Source organism: Nylanderia fulva, unplaced genomic scaffold (assembly GCF_048542155.1).
Source record: "Nylanderia fulva isolate GAGA-0341 unplaced genomic scaffold, ASM4854215v1 Scaffold602, whole genome shotgun sequence".
In the NCBI taxonomy this organism is placed as follows: domain Eukaryota; kingdom Metazoa; phylum Arthropoda; class Insecta; order Hymenoptera; family Formicidae; genus Nylanderia; species Nylanderia fulva.
In genome coordinates this window covers 35,189-47,707 of record NW_028190702.1, presented here as the reverse complement: position 1 = coordinate 47,707, position 12,519 = coordinate 35,189, and the positions used below count along the sequence as shown (strand labels likewise).

The following is a 12,519-nucleotide window of genomic DNA, read 5'->3' as shown; positions in this document are numbered from 1 at the left end:
ACTTTCATTTTTTCAAATCACGACTTGTCATAAAATAGCGAACACTTTATAACTTGGTAGATAGAGCCTTGATTACTATCACATCCGCAATTTCACAAAAAAAATATAGAGAAATGCTATTAAACATTTGCTATCCAATGGTTATCAATCTTGATCTAATTTTCACAGAAATAAAACGCAGATTAAAAAAATCTCTCAAAATTAAGACATTTAACAAGCATAATATAACAATATAACAGATACATAATAATACTACTACTCACATTAAATCTTTTGTCATACCATATATAGAATCAATATCTTGAGAAAGTTTGCTTCAGCAAATATGAAGACCTGACGTCGTGGTAGGATACTATCGTTCGTTGCATGACAACTTGAAATGACTTCATAAAGATTTCAAAAGGACAACGAAATAATTGCCCCACGAATTCTAACGTGTATTTACAGATTGAATTGCAACGATTGTGCCGCCACATATGTCGCGACAGACAAAAAGACAGTTAGGCAACGAGACTAAAGAACATAAAAATAATATTAAATTAGACTCTGCTAGACATTTCGGATTATCACGGAACACATTCTAAACGAACAACATACATTTGACTGGGACAATTATAAAATATGATCATGAAAAGACATTACCATAAAAGACATAATATCTGAAAATGAATCCACATTAAAGAAATTAATTTAAATACAGACACCGAATTGTTAGACAGTAGTTATTTTGACATACTTAAAAATTGCTGATCATAATTTAGAAAAACATTGGTAATAAATAAATACATCACGCTCTCTATTTTGACATTGGTATTCAGACTTCGCAACACACACTTGAAATATCGGGGAAAAGGACTTGTTTTAAAACGATAATGTAAGTTTGAAAGATTTTTTAATTTTTTCTGACATTGATTTTAATTCGCGTATTATATCCGTAGCATGCTCAAATGTCGCATACTTGGCATCTCAGACCAATCGCCTTGCATATCTATTGGTCAACAGCGAAGAATCGTTTCAATTTATATTTTAATATTTAACTAACTTTGTATTTTAACATCTAACTTTATATTTTAATATTTAATTTTTATGTATTGATAAAGACTGTAGTGCAGTCGAAACGTTTACAATTTATATCGATTCTGTAACGGAATGTTAATTTATGATTTAACTATTAATAAAAATTTTTATTTATTTGCTCGTTTAGTTGGCCTACTATATATGATTGTTATATTTTGTTTAATTTATACGAGCCTTTCATTAATTAATTTTAATAAACGATGGGCCTTATAATAGCGATGGGACTAATAACGTTTATTAATACATCGGCTTTATTCTAGTTTTATTTAGAACTATTTTGGTCTATGCAACGGTTAACACATTTTAAACTTGGCTAAATTTAATTATGGATAATTAAGGCAATGTAGAAGTTGAAATGTTTAAGGGATGTAAGAGATATTGTTTGTTTCCCAACCATTTACGTAATTTCTGTAACAATAAATTGTGTTCTACCCTATAAATCAAAAAATAGGATGCGTGGTTTGTTAGCATAAATATCAAAACTGAAAATTCTTACACATAGAGATATTCTGATTTCTATAGAACTTTAACTCATCTAATAAAAACGGTCAAGGCAATTCAATTCTCCAAAATCTTTGCACCATCTTTATATCTGGCAGGAGCATTTTAAATCAACCTTGCAACTCCTTTCTTTGTTCACCAAAAATTATATCTCCTCACATAAGAAAAATTCCTATGGCTACGTCAAATCGCTATGAAACAGAGACATTAAAAATATGAATCCTATAGAATAAAACAAAATCATCGACAATATTGTTGATAACAATGTTTCTGCCACAGTTTTCGTTATGCCTACACATAACCTTACAACAAACTAACCAGAAATGGTTATTAATTTAACAATGATAAAATTCCCCCAAGGTAACCAATCTTTACAATTGGGAGTGAATTTAGGTCTCCCAGTTAACTTAAATAAAAAGTAGCTATACACGAATCATACAAAGATATAGAAAGCCATCTCACGGGATCAGAAATCTTACTTCGATTCGTAATGCTAGCAATTCCAAAATTTTCGATTTTTTTAAACAATAACGACAAAAAACGGACATACAAGAAAATTATTCACAGCATAAAGACACAATTAATTCTGCCAATCAATCCTAAGATTTTCATTTATAGAGCAGATAAGCCAGCATTACAGTCGCACTAGAAAAAGAATTTTATATAAAAAAGTTTGAGAGTCTACTGAGAAGACGATTCTAAGTATACCATAGTTAAAACCAATCCATCAACCACAAAAATAGAAAAGACCTCAATATTTGTTTAAAACATGGTTGTAAAAAAGACTTCATCACACAAAAAGAATATTATCTATTGATTTCAATCCCCCATCTAAATAGCACTACCTATTCTTACAAACTTCCCATTCCGCGTTTCCCCCTTCTGTGCTCTACTTCCCTCTAACCCTCAGCAATCTTCTTTCACCATCTACTCCCTCGACGCTCCTTCCCCCCCGATTTTCTTTCCTAGGTCTCTCCCACTCCCAAGCCCCTCGCTCAAGCCTGTTTCTTTATCCTCCATACCTCCTCTCACCCTAATCTCCGTCCTCCACTCCCTCGACCTTTTTTGGGAGCTTTATCCCTACGTCCCCCTAGTCTATTACCCCTGACGGTCCGCTACGTCAGGAATTTACGCACTTCGCGGACCCAGCTGTGGCTCCAGTTTTGTTATTGGTCATCATCTATGTGATTATTGCCGCCCTTGTTTGTTTTTCGGGGCAACAATTTTCCCACGGTGGGGGTTGGTTATGATTGGTGGGATGTATTCGTTAATGAACAGTAACGGCCATACTGCAACTTCATCAAAAATGCAGGTGAAGGGTGGATTAAATGATTTCTTTGTTAGTGGGGAACAGCAGGTGGGAGTAAGACAACAAAGGGAGCGACATGTTTTTTTCCCCCTTTATTTTCTTTTTCCTTTTCCCCTCTCCTCCCCCCTGGGTATTTTGCGACCTACTTCTCCTAAAGCTTATGGGCTCCCCAAGATCCACAAGGAAAATATTCCTTTTAGATTAATAGTTTCCTCAATAAATACTTCTCTATATAATATTGCTTCTTTCTTTCATAAAATTTTAAAAGATAGCCTTCCTAGAGCGGACAGTTTTGTAAATAACAGTTTTGATATATGCAACATTCTATCAGGGAAAACAATACAAGATACCGACATAATAGCTTCATTGGACGTTGTTTCATTATTTACTAATGTTTCCGTAGATCTTGCATTAAACGGTATCAATAATAGATGGCATTTTATAGAGTCACACACAAAGATTCCCAAAAATGAATTCATAGGTATGATAAAATTTATATTAACTTCTACATTTTTCACTTTTAATAACATAACTTACAAACAAATTTATGGGACTCCTATGGGTTCCCCACTTTCTCCGATCATTGCCGATATAGTCATGCAGGACTTGGAAACATAGTAATTAGTAATTTAAATTGCGAAATGACTTTCTATTTCCGTTATGTAGACGACATTATTTTATGCACTTCCGCTGACAATATTACATATGTTTTGAACGAATTCAACAATTATAACGATAGACTACAATTTACATTGGAAAAGGAGGATAATCGTTGTATAAGCTTTTTAGACATAATGATCAAAGTAATAGATAACAAAATTTATTTAGATTGGTATCACAAAAAGACATTCTCAGGTAGATTACTTTCATTTTTTTCAAATCATCCGACTTGTCATAAAATAGGAACAATTTATAACTTGGTAGATAGAGCTTTATTACTATCACATCCGCAATTTCACAAAAAAAATATAGAGAAAGCTATTAACATTTTGCTATCCAACGGTTATCCTCTTGATCTAATTTTCACAAGAACATAAAACGCCAAGATTTAAAAAAAATCCTCCTCCAACTAAGAAATTTAACAAGCCCCCTTAATAATAACAAATAATAACAGATTACTGAATAATACTAAATACTAACATTATATTTTGCTCATACCATATATTACAGAATCAATACTCCTGAAGACAAGGTGTGCCTTCAAGCAATAAGAAGACCCTGACGTAGTGGTAGGATATACGTTTGCATTTAAAAAATATTGAAGGACCCCTTCATAAAAAGTTCTACAAGGAAAAAATAATTGCCCCACGAATTCTAACACGTTATTTACAGATTGAATTGCAACGATTTGACGCCACATATGTCGGACAGACAAAAAGACAGTTAGGAACGAGACTTAAAGAACATAAAAATAATATTAAATAGACTCTGCTAGACATTCGGTTATCACGGAACACATTCTAAACGAACAACATACATTTGACTGGGACAATATTAAATTATGGATCATGAAAAGAATTACCATAAAAGACTAATATCTGAAATGATCCACATTAAAGAACAGAAAAATGGAATTAATTTAAATACAGACACCGAATTGTTAGACAGTAGTTATTTGACATACTTAAAAAATTTGCTGAATCATAATTTAGAAAAAACATTGGTAATAAATAAATACATCACGCTCTCTATTTGACATTTGGTATTCAGACTTCGCAACACACACTTGAAATATCGGGGAAAAGGACTTGTTAAAACGATAATGTAAGTTGAAAGATTTTTTAATATTTTCTGACATTGATTTAATTCGCGTATTATATCCGTAGCATGCTCAAATGTCGCATAACTTGGCATCTCAGACCAATCGCCTTGCATATCTATTGGTCAACAGCGAAGAATCGTTTCAATTTTATATTTTAATATTTAACTAACTTTGTATTTTTAACATCTAACTTTATATTTTAATATTTAATTTTTATGTATTGATAAAGACTGTAGTGCAGTCGAAACGTTTACAATTTATGTCGATTCTGTAACGGAATGTTAATTTAATGATTTAATTATTAATAAAAAAAATTTTTACATCTTATTTATTTGCTCGTTTAGTTGGCCTACTATATATGATTGTTTAATTTTGTTTAATTTATACGAGCCTTTCATTAATTAATTTTAATAAACGCTGGCCTTATAATGCGTGTGACTAATTACCCGTTTAAATACCATCGGTTTAATTCTAGTTTTATTTATAACTATTTTGGTCTAGAAACGTTAAAACATTTTAAATCTTGGCTAAATTTTAATTATGCGATAATTAAGGCAATGTCGAAGTTGAAATTTTTAAGGGAATGTAAGAGATATTGTTTGTTTCCCAACCATTTACGTAATTTCTGTAACAATAAATTTGTTTTCTACCACTATAAATCAAAAAATAGGATGCGTGGTTTGTTGCATAATATCAAAACTGAAATTCTTAACATAGAGATATTTGATTTATATAGAACTTTAAACTCACTTAATAAAAAACGGTCAAGGCAATTCCAAATTCTCCAAAATCTTTTACCATCTTATATCTGGCAGGAGATTTTAAATCACCATTGCAACTCCTTTTCTTTGTTCAACCAAAAATTATATCTCATACATAAGAAAAAATTCCTATGGCTACGTAAATCGCATGAAACAGAGTACATTAAAAATATTGATCCTATCGAATTAAAAACAACATCATCGACAAATATTGTTGATAACACTGTTTCTGCCAACAGTTTTCGTTATGCTACACATAACCCTTTACAACAAACTAACCAGAAATGGTTTATTAATTTAACTGATAAAAAAATTCCCCCCAATGTAACCAATCTATTACAATTGGGAGGTGAATTTAGTCTCCCAGTTAACTTAAATAAAAAAGTAGCTATACACGAATTCATCAAAGATATAGAAAGCAATTCTAACGGGATCAGAAATCTTACTTCGATTCGTAATGCTGCCATTCCACAATTTTCATTATTTTTAAACAATAACGACAAAAAAACGGACATACAAGAAAAATTATTTCACATGCATAAAGACACAATTAAATTCTGCAATCAAAATCCTAATATTTTATTTACTAGAGCAGATAAAGGCAGCATTACAGTCGCACTAGAAAAAGAATTTTATATAAAAAAAGTTGAGAGTCTCCTAGAAGACGATTCTACGTATACCATAGTTAAAAACAATCCATCAACAAAAATAGAAAAAGACCTCAATATTTGTTTAAAAAAATGGTTGAAAAAAGACTTCATCAACAAAAAAGAATATTATTATTTATTTTCAAGCGACTCTCTTCTTCCTAAAGCTTATGGGCTCCCCAAGATCCACAAGGAAAATATTCCTTTTAGATTAATAGTTTCCTCAATAAATACTTCTCTATATAATATTGCTTCTTTCTTTCATAAAATTTTAAAAGATAGCCTTCCTAGAGCGGACAGTTTTGTAAATAACAGTTTTGATATATGCAACATTCTATCAGGGAAAACAATACAAGATACCGACATAATAGCTTCATTGGACGTTGTTTCATTATTTACTAATGTTTCCGTAGATCTTGCATTAAACGGTATCAATAATAGATGGCATTTTATAGAGTCACACACAAAGATTCCCAAAAATGAATTCATAGGTATGATAAAATTTATATTAACTTCTACATTTTTCACTTTTAATAACATAACTTACAAACAAATTTATGGGACTCCTATGGGTTCCCCACTTTCTCCGATCATTGCCGATATAGTCATGCAGGACTTGGAAACATTAGTAATTAGTAATTTAAATTGCGAAATGACTTTCTATTTCCGTTATGTAGACGACATTATTTTATGCACTTCCGCTGACAATATTACATATGTTTTGAATGAATTCAACAATTATAACGATAGACTACAATTTACATTGGAAAAGGAGGATAATCGTTGTATAAGCTTTTTAGACATAATGATCAAAGTAATAGATAACAAAATTTATTTAGATTGGTATCACAAAAAGACATTCTCAGGTAGATTACTTTCATTTTTTTCAAATCATCCGACTTGTCATAAAATAGGAACAATTTATAACTTGGTAGATAGAGCTTTATTACTATCACATCCGCAATTTCACAAAAAAAATATAGAGAAAGCTATTAACATTTTGCTATCCAACTGGTTATCCTCTTGATCTAATTTTCACAGAAATAAAACGCAGATTAAAAAATCTCTCAACTAAGAAATTTAACAAGCCTAATAATAACAATATAACAGATACTAATAATACTAATACTAACATTAAATATTTTGTCATACCATATATAGAATCAATATCTGAGAAAGTTGCTTCAGCAATAAGAAGACCTGACGTAGTGGTAGGATATCGTTGCATTAAAAAATTGAATGACTTCATAAAAGTTCAAAAGGACAAAAATAATTGCCCCACGAATTCTAACGTTATTTACAGATTGAATTGCAACGATTGTGACGCCACATATGTCGGACAGACAAAAAGACAGTTAGGAACGAGACTTAAAGAACATAAAAATAATATTAAATTAGACTCTGCTAGACATTCGGTTATCACGGAACACATTCTAAACGAACAACATACATTTGACTGGGACAATATTAAAATTATGGATCATGAAAAGAATTACCATAAAAGACTAATATCTGAAATGATCCACATTAAAGAACAGAAAAATGGAATTAATTTAAATACAGACACCGAATTGTTAGACAGTAGTTATTTTGACATACTTAAAAAATTTGCTGAATCATAATTTAGAAAAAACATTGGTAATAAATAAATACATCACGCTCTCTATTTTGACATTTGGTATTCAGACTTCGCAACACACACTTGAAATATCGGGGAAAAGGACTTGTTAAAACGATAATGTGAGTTGAAAGATTTTTTAATTTTCTCTGACATTGATTTAATTCGCGTATTATATCCGTAGCATGCTCAAATGTCGCATAACTTGGCATCGCAGACCAATCGCCTTGCATATCTATTGGTCAACAGCGAAGAATCGTTTCAATTTTATATTTTAATATTTAACTAACTTTGTATTTTTAACATTTAACTTTGTATTTTAATATTTAACTTTTATGTATTGATAAAGACTGTAGTGCAGTCGAAACGTTTACAATTTATATCGATTCTGTAACGGAATGTTAATTTAATTATTTAACTATTAATAAAAATTTTTACACCTTATTTATTTGCTCGTTCAGTTGGCCTACTATATATGATTTGTTTAATTTTGTTAAATTATCGAGCCTTTCATTAATTAATTTAAAATGTTTGTTTTACTTCCGTTATGTAGATGACTAATATTGGCCACTTCTTATTAATATACTCAGTATTTAATAATTTTAAAATTTATTATATAGACAAAAATTCGCGGTAGAACAAGAGGGTTAACCATAGCTTGAATTTCTTGTTTTACACTAAAAATTTATTAAAAACTAAATATACATTGATTGGTTAAAAAAGAAACCTCGGGAAGGACTTACATTTTTTTTCTAACCTCCATTTGCCATAAAAATTGAAATAAAAATAAAAACCCCTTGGGACAGATTTTTGTTGTTATCACACCCAATTTTTTAATAAAAATTTGGAGTTAATCATTAATATACTCACAAGCAATGGTTACCCTCTTGATCGATTTTTAATGAAATTAATCATTGGATAAAACCCACTCAATCAAAAAAAAAACTTTAAAAAAACAATAACATAGAAGGAACAAAATTATAAAAAGAAATCAGTTATAAAAAATTCTTTTGTTCCATTATAAATGGGATCTAAAATGATTGTGCTTTCGGTAAAAATACAGAGGATATAGAATACAGATTCTAAACAACTTGAAAACATTATTAAAGCACAGAAAATAAAAAAAACAAAAAATTCGAATTTTTTTATTATAAGATCAATTGCAAAAAATTGTAATGCTCTTAGTAGGCCAAAAGGAGGGAAAATTACAGAGAGACTAAAAGAACAAAAAAAAAATATCAGGTTGCAATAACAAAAATATTCGTATTTTAAAACACATAAAAAATTAACACCATACTTTAATTGGGAAACGAAAAGATTGGACAACGAGAATCTTTTATAAAAAAATCATCTCTGAGATGCTACATATTAAAAAAAAAAAAAAGGGGCTAAATTTAAAACAAAATACTGAATTACTCAGCGAGTCTTTTTTGATAATTTGGATAAATTAGCGAAAAATAAATAAAAAAAAGAAAAAAAATGGACATTAACGTTTAAACATAGGTATTTCATATTAAACACGCACATTCTTCGTTTAAGAGAGTTTGAAATGAGGTGTTTTTTATATTGTTGGTCTTGTCTTGTGTCATTTTCAATAACTTTTTCAAAAAACGTGTTAAAACTGTCAGGAAGGACGATGTAAAGAAAGATTTGCTAATTGTAATTGATATATTTTTTAAATTTTTTGACTATTAAATCGTCAATTTTTTTTAATCGCAGCGCCTACGGAACGTTTTAATTTTCTCGCATATTAACGATGAAAACTTTTTCGGATTGATTAAAATAAAAGATCTATCGAGGCGAACATTTTTGGGATAGACGGATTGAAACATGCTTTAATGTCATAAATTTCGACTCTTTTGAAGACAAAATTTAATTTTCGATATTAGTAAATTTTTATATATTTTGATTTTTTAATAATTACTGTAATTGTACTGAGAAAGCCCGCGGCGGTTAAAACGTTTATTTTAAAAAATTTGTAATGTTCGCTTAAGTTGAGTATAGAAGTTTGTTGTTTTTAATAATAAATAATAATCCTTAATTTTCCCAGTAATAATTAATAAAAACCACTCCTCATGTTTAAAGTCACCAGATGGCAATAATTTTTTAAAAATAATTATTTGAAATACAAAAAACGTTTGGCGTCATTGCACCCTTTTTTCAAGTACATCTAAAAAAAAAAAGGTTCCTCAAAAAATTTTAAATTTTAATACATTTTTCGAAAAATTAATTATACATTCAAAAAAAAAAATGTTTTCATCCCAAAATTTTAAAACAAAATCAACTTCTATGCAAATCCCGACAATTTTAACGCTTGTTTTGATGAACAATCAAGACTGACAGAAGTAAGCCATTTTAAAATAGATGTTAACTTTTCGCAAGAATCTTAGTCACAAAGGTTAAAAGATGAGAAAAATAAATGTGTCTTTGTATTTAAAATCGTCATAATAAAGTAAAATAAAAAAATAAAAAAATGGTGGATAAAAAATAAAAATAAAATAAAAAAGTAAAATAAATATAAAACGCTTAAAAAAAAAGCAGAACACGACATAATCCCACTAAAATTCTCCGTATCTTTCTGTAAATTAATCTTTTTCCTTTTTTTTTTATGTAACTTTCTCAATTTCTCTTTTTTTGTTGTTTTTTCCTCAAGAATCCCCGGAGAATCCCAACGGAATCATGATCGTTGCAAGTCCGATGTAAACTAACGACAGAATCAAGTCTTGTCTTTTTTTATGTTATTTCTATTTTCTTTAATGGCTTTTCTAAATGTTCTTTGTCTGTCCTATATAAGCCGAATCGCAATTCGCAAAATCAATTTTATAAACAAAAGTTTTTTTTAAGTTTTCGTCCCTCTTTATCTTTTTCAAGTGTCCAATTTTTTTGGGACAGTATACAAAGCATCAATTCCATTTTTATTGATGCAACGCAATATTCCGCTAAGATCTTTAATGTAACGAAAACCAATGAAATTTCCGTATAAAATTTTATTTCGATTGGGCGAGTTAGATTACCGCCAAATTTAATCGCCGAAGTCTTTTATTGATGTTTTTTTTATAATTGTTAAGGGTAAAAATTTTTTAATAAGGATTCTTTTGTTTTAAATTAATATTTTCTTCATAAAAATGGGTCAGCAGAAATGCCCTATCAACTGGGCTTGTAATCACGCTAATTTTAATCTCATAGGTGATTTGCGAAAATTAATATAGGGGCCCTGAAAACGTAGGGGGCTTTCGGTACCAATTAGTCGTCAATCTACCACCGATACGGTATAAGGGGTTCGTATCCAAAAGGGCTGCAATGACAGCCGAACGTTGTGTATTTCAAATAATTATTTATAATAAATTATTGCCAGTTGGTCGACTTTAAACATTGAGGGTGGTTTTTTTTACATAATGTTTTATGTTTAGTTTAACATGAAATAAATTTTTTTTGACAGAAAAACCTAAAAATTTGCTCGATAATTTGGGCCCTTTTATCTATCACTAGAGAAAAAAAATATCCAACAATAAAAAAAAAGGAATAGATTTTATTATTCTCTGGTTTGTTTTATTTTTTATTATATTTATTTTTTATTTATTTTATTTATTTATTATATTTTTTTGTTTTTACTCCCGCTTTATCGCTTGTTGCATCTCTTATAGAAATTTATCACTATATCGTTATTAAAACATCGTTCAATAAGTCCCGAGACTAACAACGAAAACAACATTTTTTTTTAAAAATCATTTTATTCATCAATATAATCTCCTTTTAGAGTGTACAATCTTTTCAACGCCTCTCCAACATTTCTATACCATGTTTATAGAAGGATTTATCCCTTTTCTTCAAATAGGCTTCAGTTTCGGCCCAAAGACCCCTCATTCGAGCCAAATTTTTTTCCCTGGAGCATTTTTTTGAGATCAGCAAAGAGCCAGTAGTCGTGGGGGCTAAATCTGGCGAATACGGAGGGTAGGGAAGCAAATCAAAGCCCAACTCGTTGAAATTTTGCCATTATTTTCATGGGACTTGTGGCATGGTGCATTTTCTTGGTGAAAAAGGATTTTTTTCTTCTTCATGTGCGGTCGTTTTGCTGCGATCTCCTCCTTCAAAAGTACCAACAAGTTTAATATAATAATACTGTTGATCGATTTATTTTTTTCCAGGGAGTCAATGAAAATCACGCCCTTGTATCCCAAAAAACAGACGCCATGACTTTTCCAGCAGACCGCTGCCCTTTTTGGACGCTTTTGGGCGGCTTTCGCCAGCCGCGCGCCACTTAGATGATTTCCGATTTGACTTCGGAGTGAAATGATGTATCCATGTTTCATCCATGGTCACGTATCGACGTAGGAAATCCTTTTATTGCGAGTAAATAGCGATAAACAGCTCTCTGAATCGTCGATTCGTTGCTGTTTTTGTTCCATTGAAAGCAATCGCGGCACCACTTGGAAAAAACCTTTTTCAAGCTCAATTTTTTATGAAGGATTGTAAATACGCTTCCAGATGATATCTGTGTCATTTCTGCAATCTCACGGACCTTCACTTTGCGATTTTCATTACGATTTTTAACACTTCACTCACATTTTCCGGTACAACAGCTTCCAATGGCCTACCCGAACGTTCCGCATCGTTTGTGTCCGTACGACCACGTTTAAACTCAGCATATCAACGACAAATCGTTGATTTGGATGGAAAGGAGTCCGGATAACATTTCTCAAGCCATTGCTGGGCTTCTACGGTGTTTTTACCCATTAAAAAACAATGCTTTATCAACACGCGAAACTCGCTTTTTTCCATTTTCAAACAAATTACAAAGTGATTTTGCTCTAACCTCAATAACTCAGCTGTTTGTGGTCCGATCG

At 30.6% G+C, this 12,519-nt stretch overlaps 1 long non-coding RNA gene across 1 annotated transcript; it reads left to right on the top strand.

Moving 5' to 3' along the window:
- Positions 1-4,602: 4,602 nt before the first annotated feature.
- Positions 4,603-4,839, top strand: LOC146720808 (uncharacterized). The gene is made up of 2 exons (XR_014925938.1): positions 4,603-4,651; positions 4,714-4,839. It is a non-coding gene; the product is annotated as an uncharacterized LOC146720808 (long non-coding RNA).
- Positions 4,840-12,519: the final 7,680 nt, after the last annotated feature.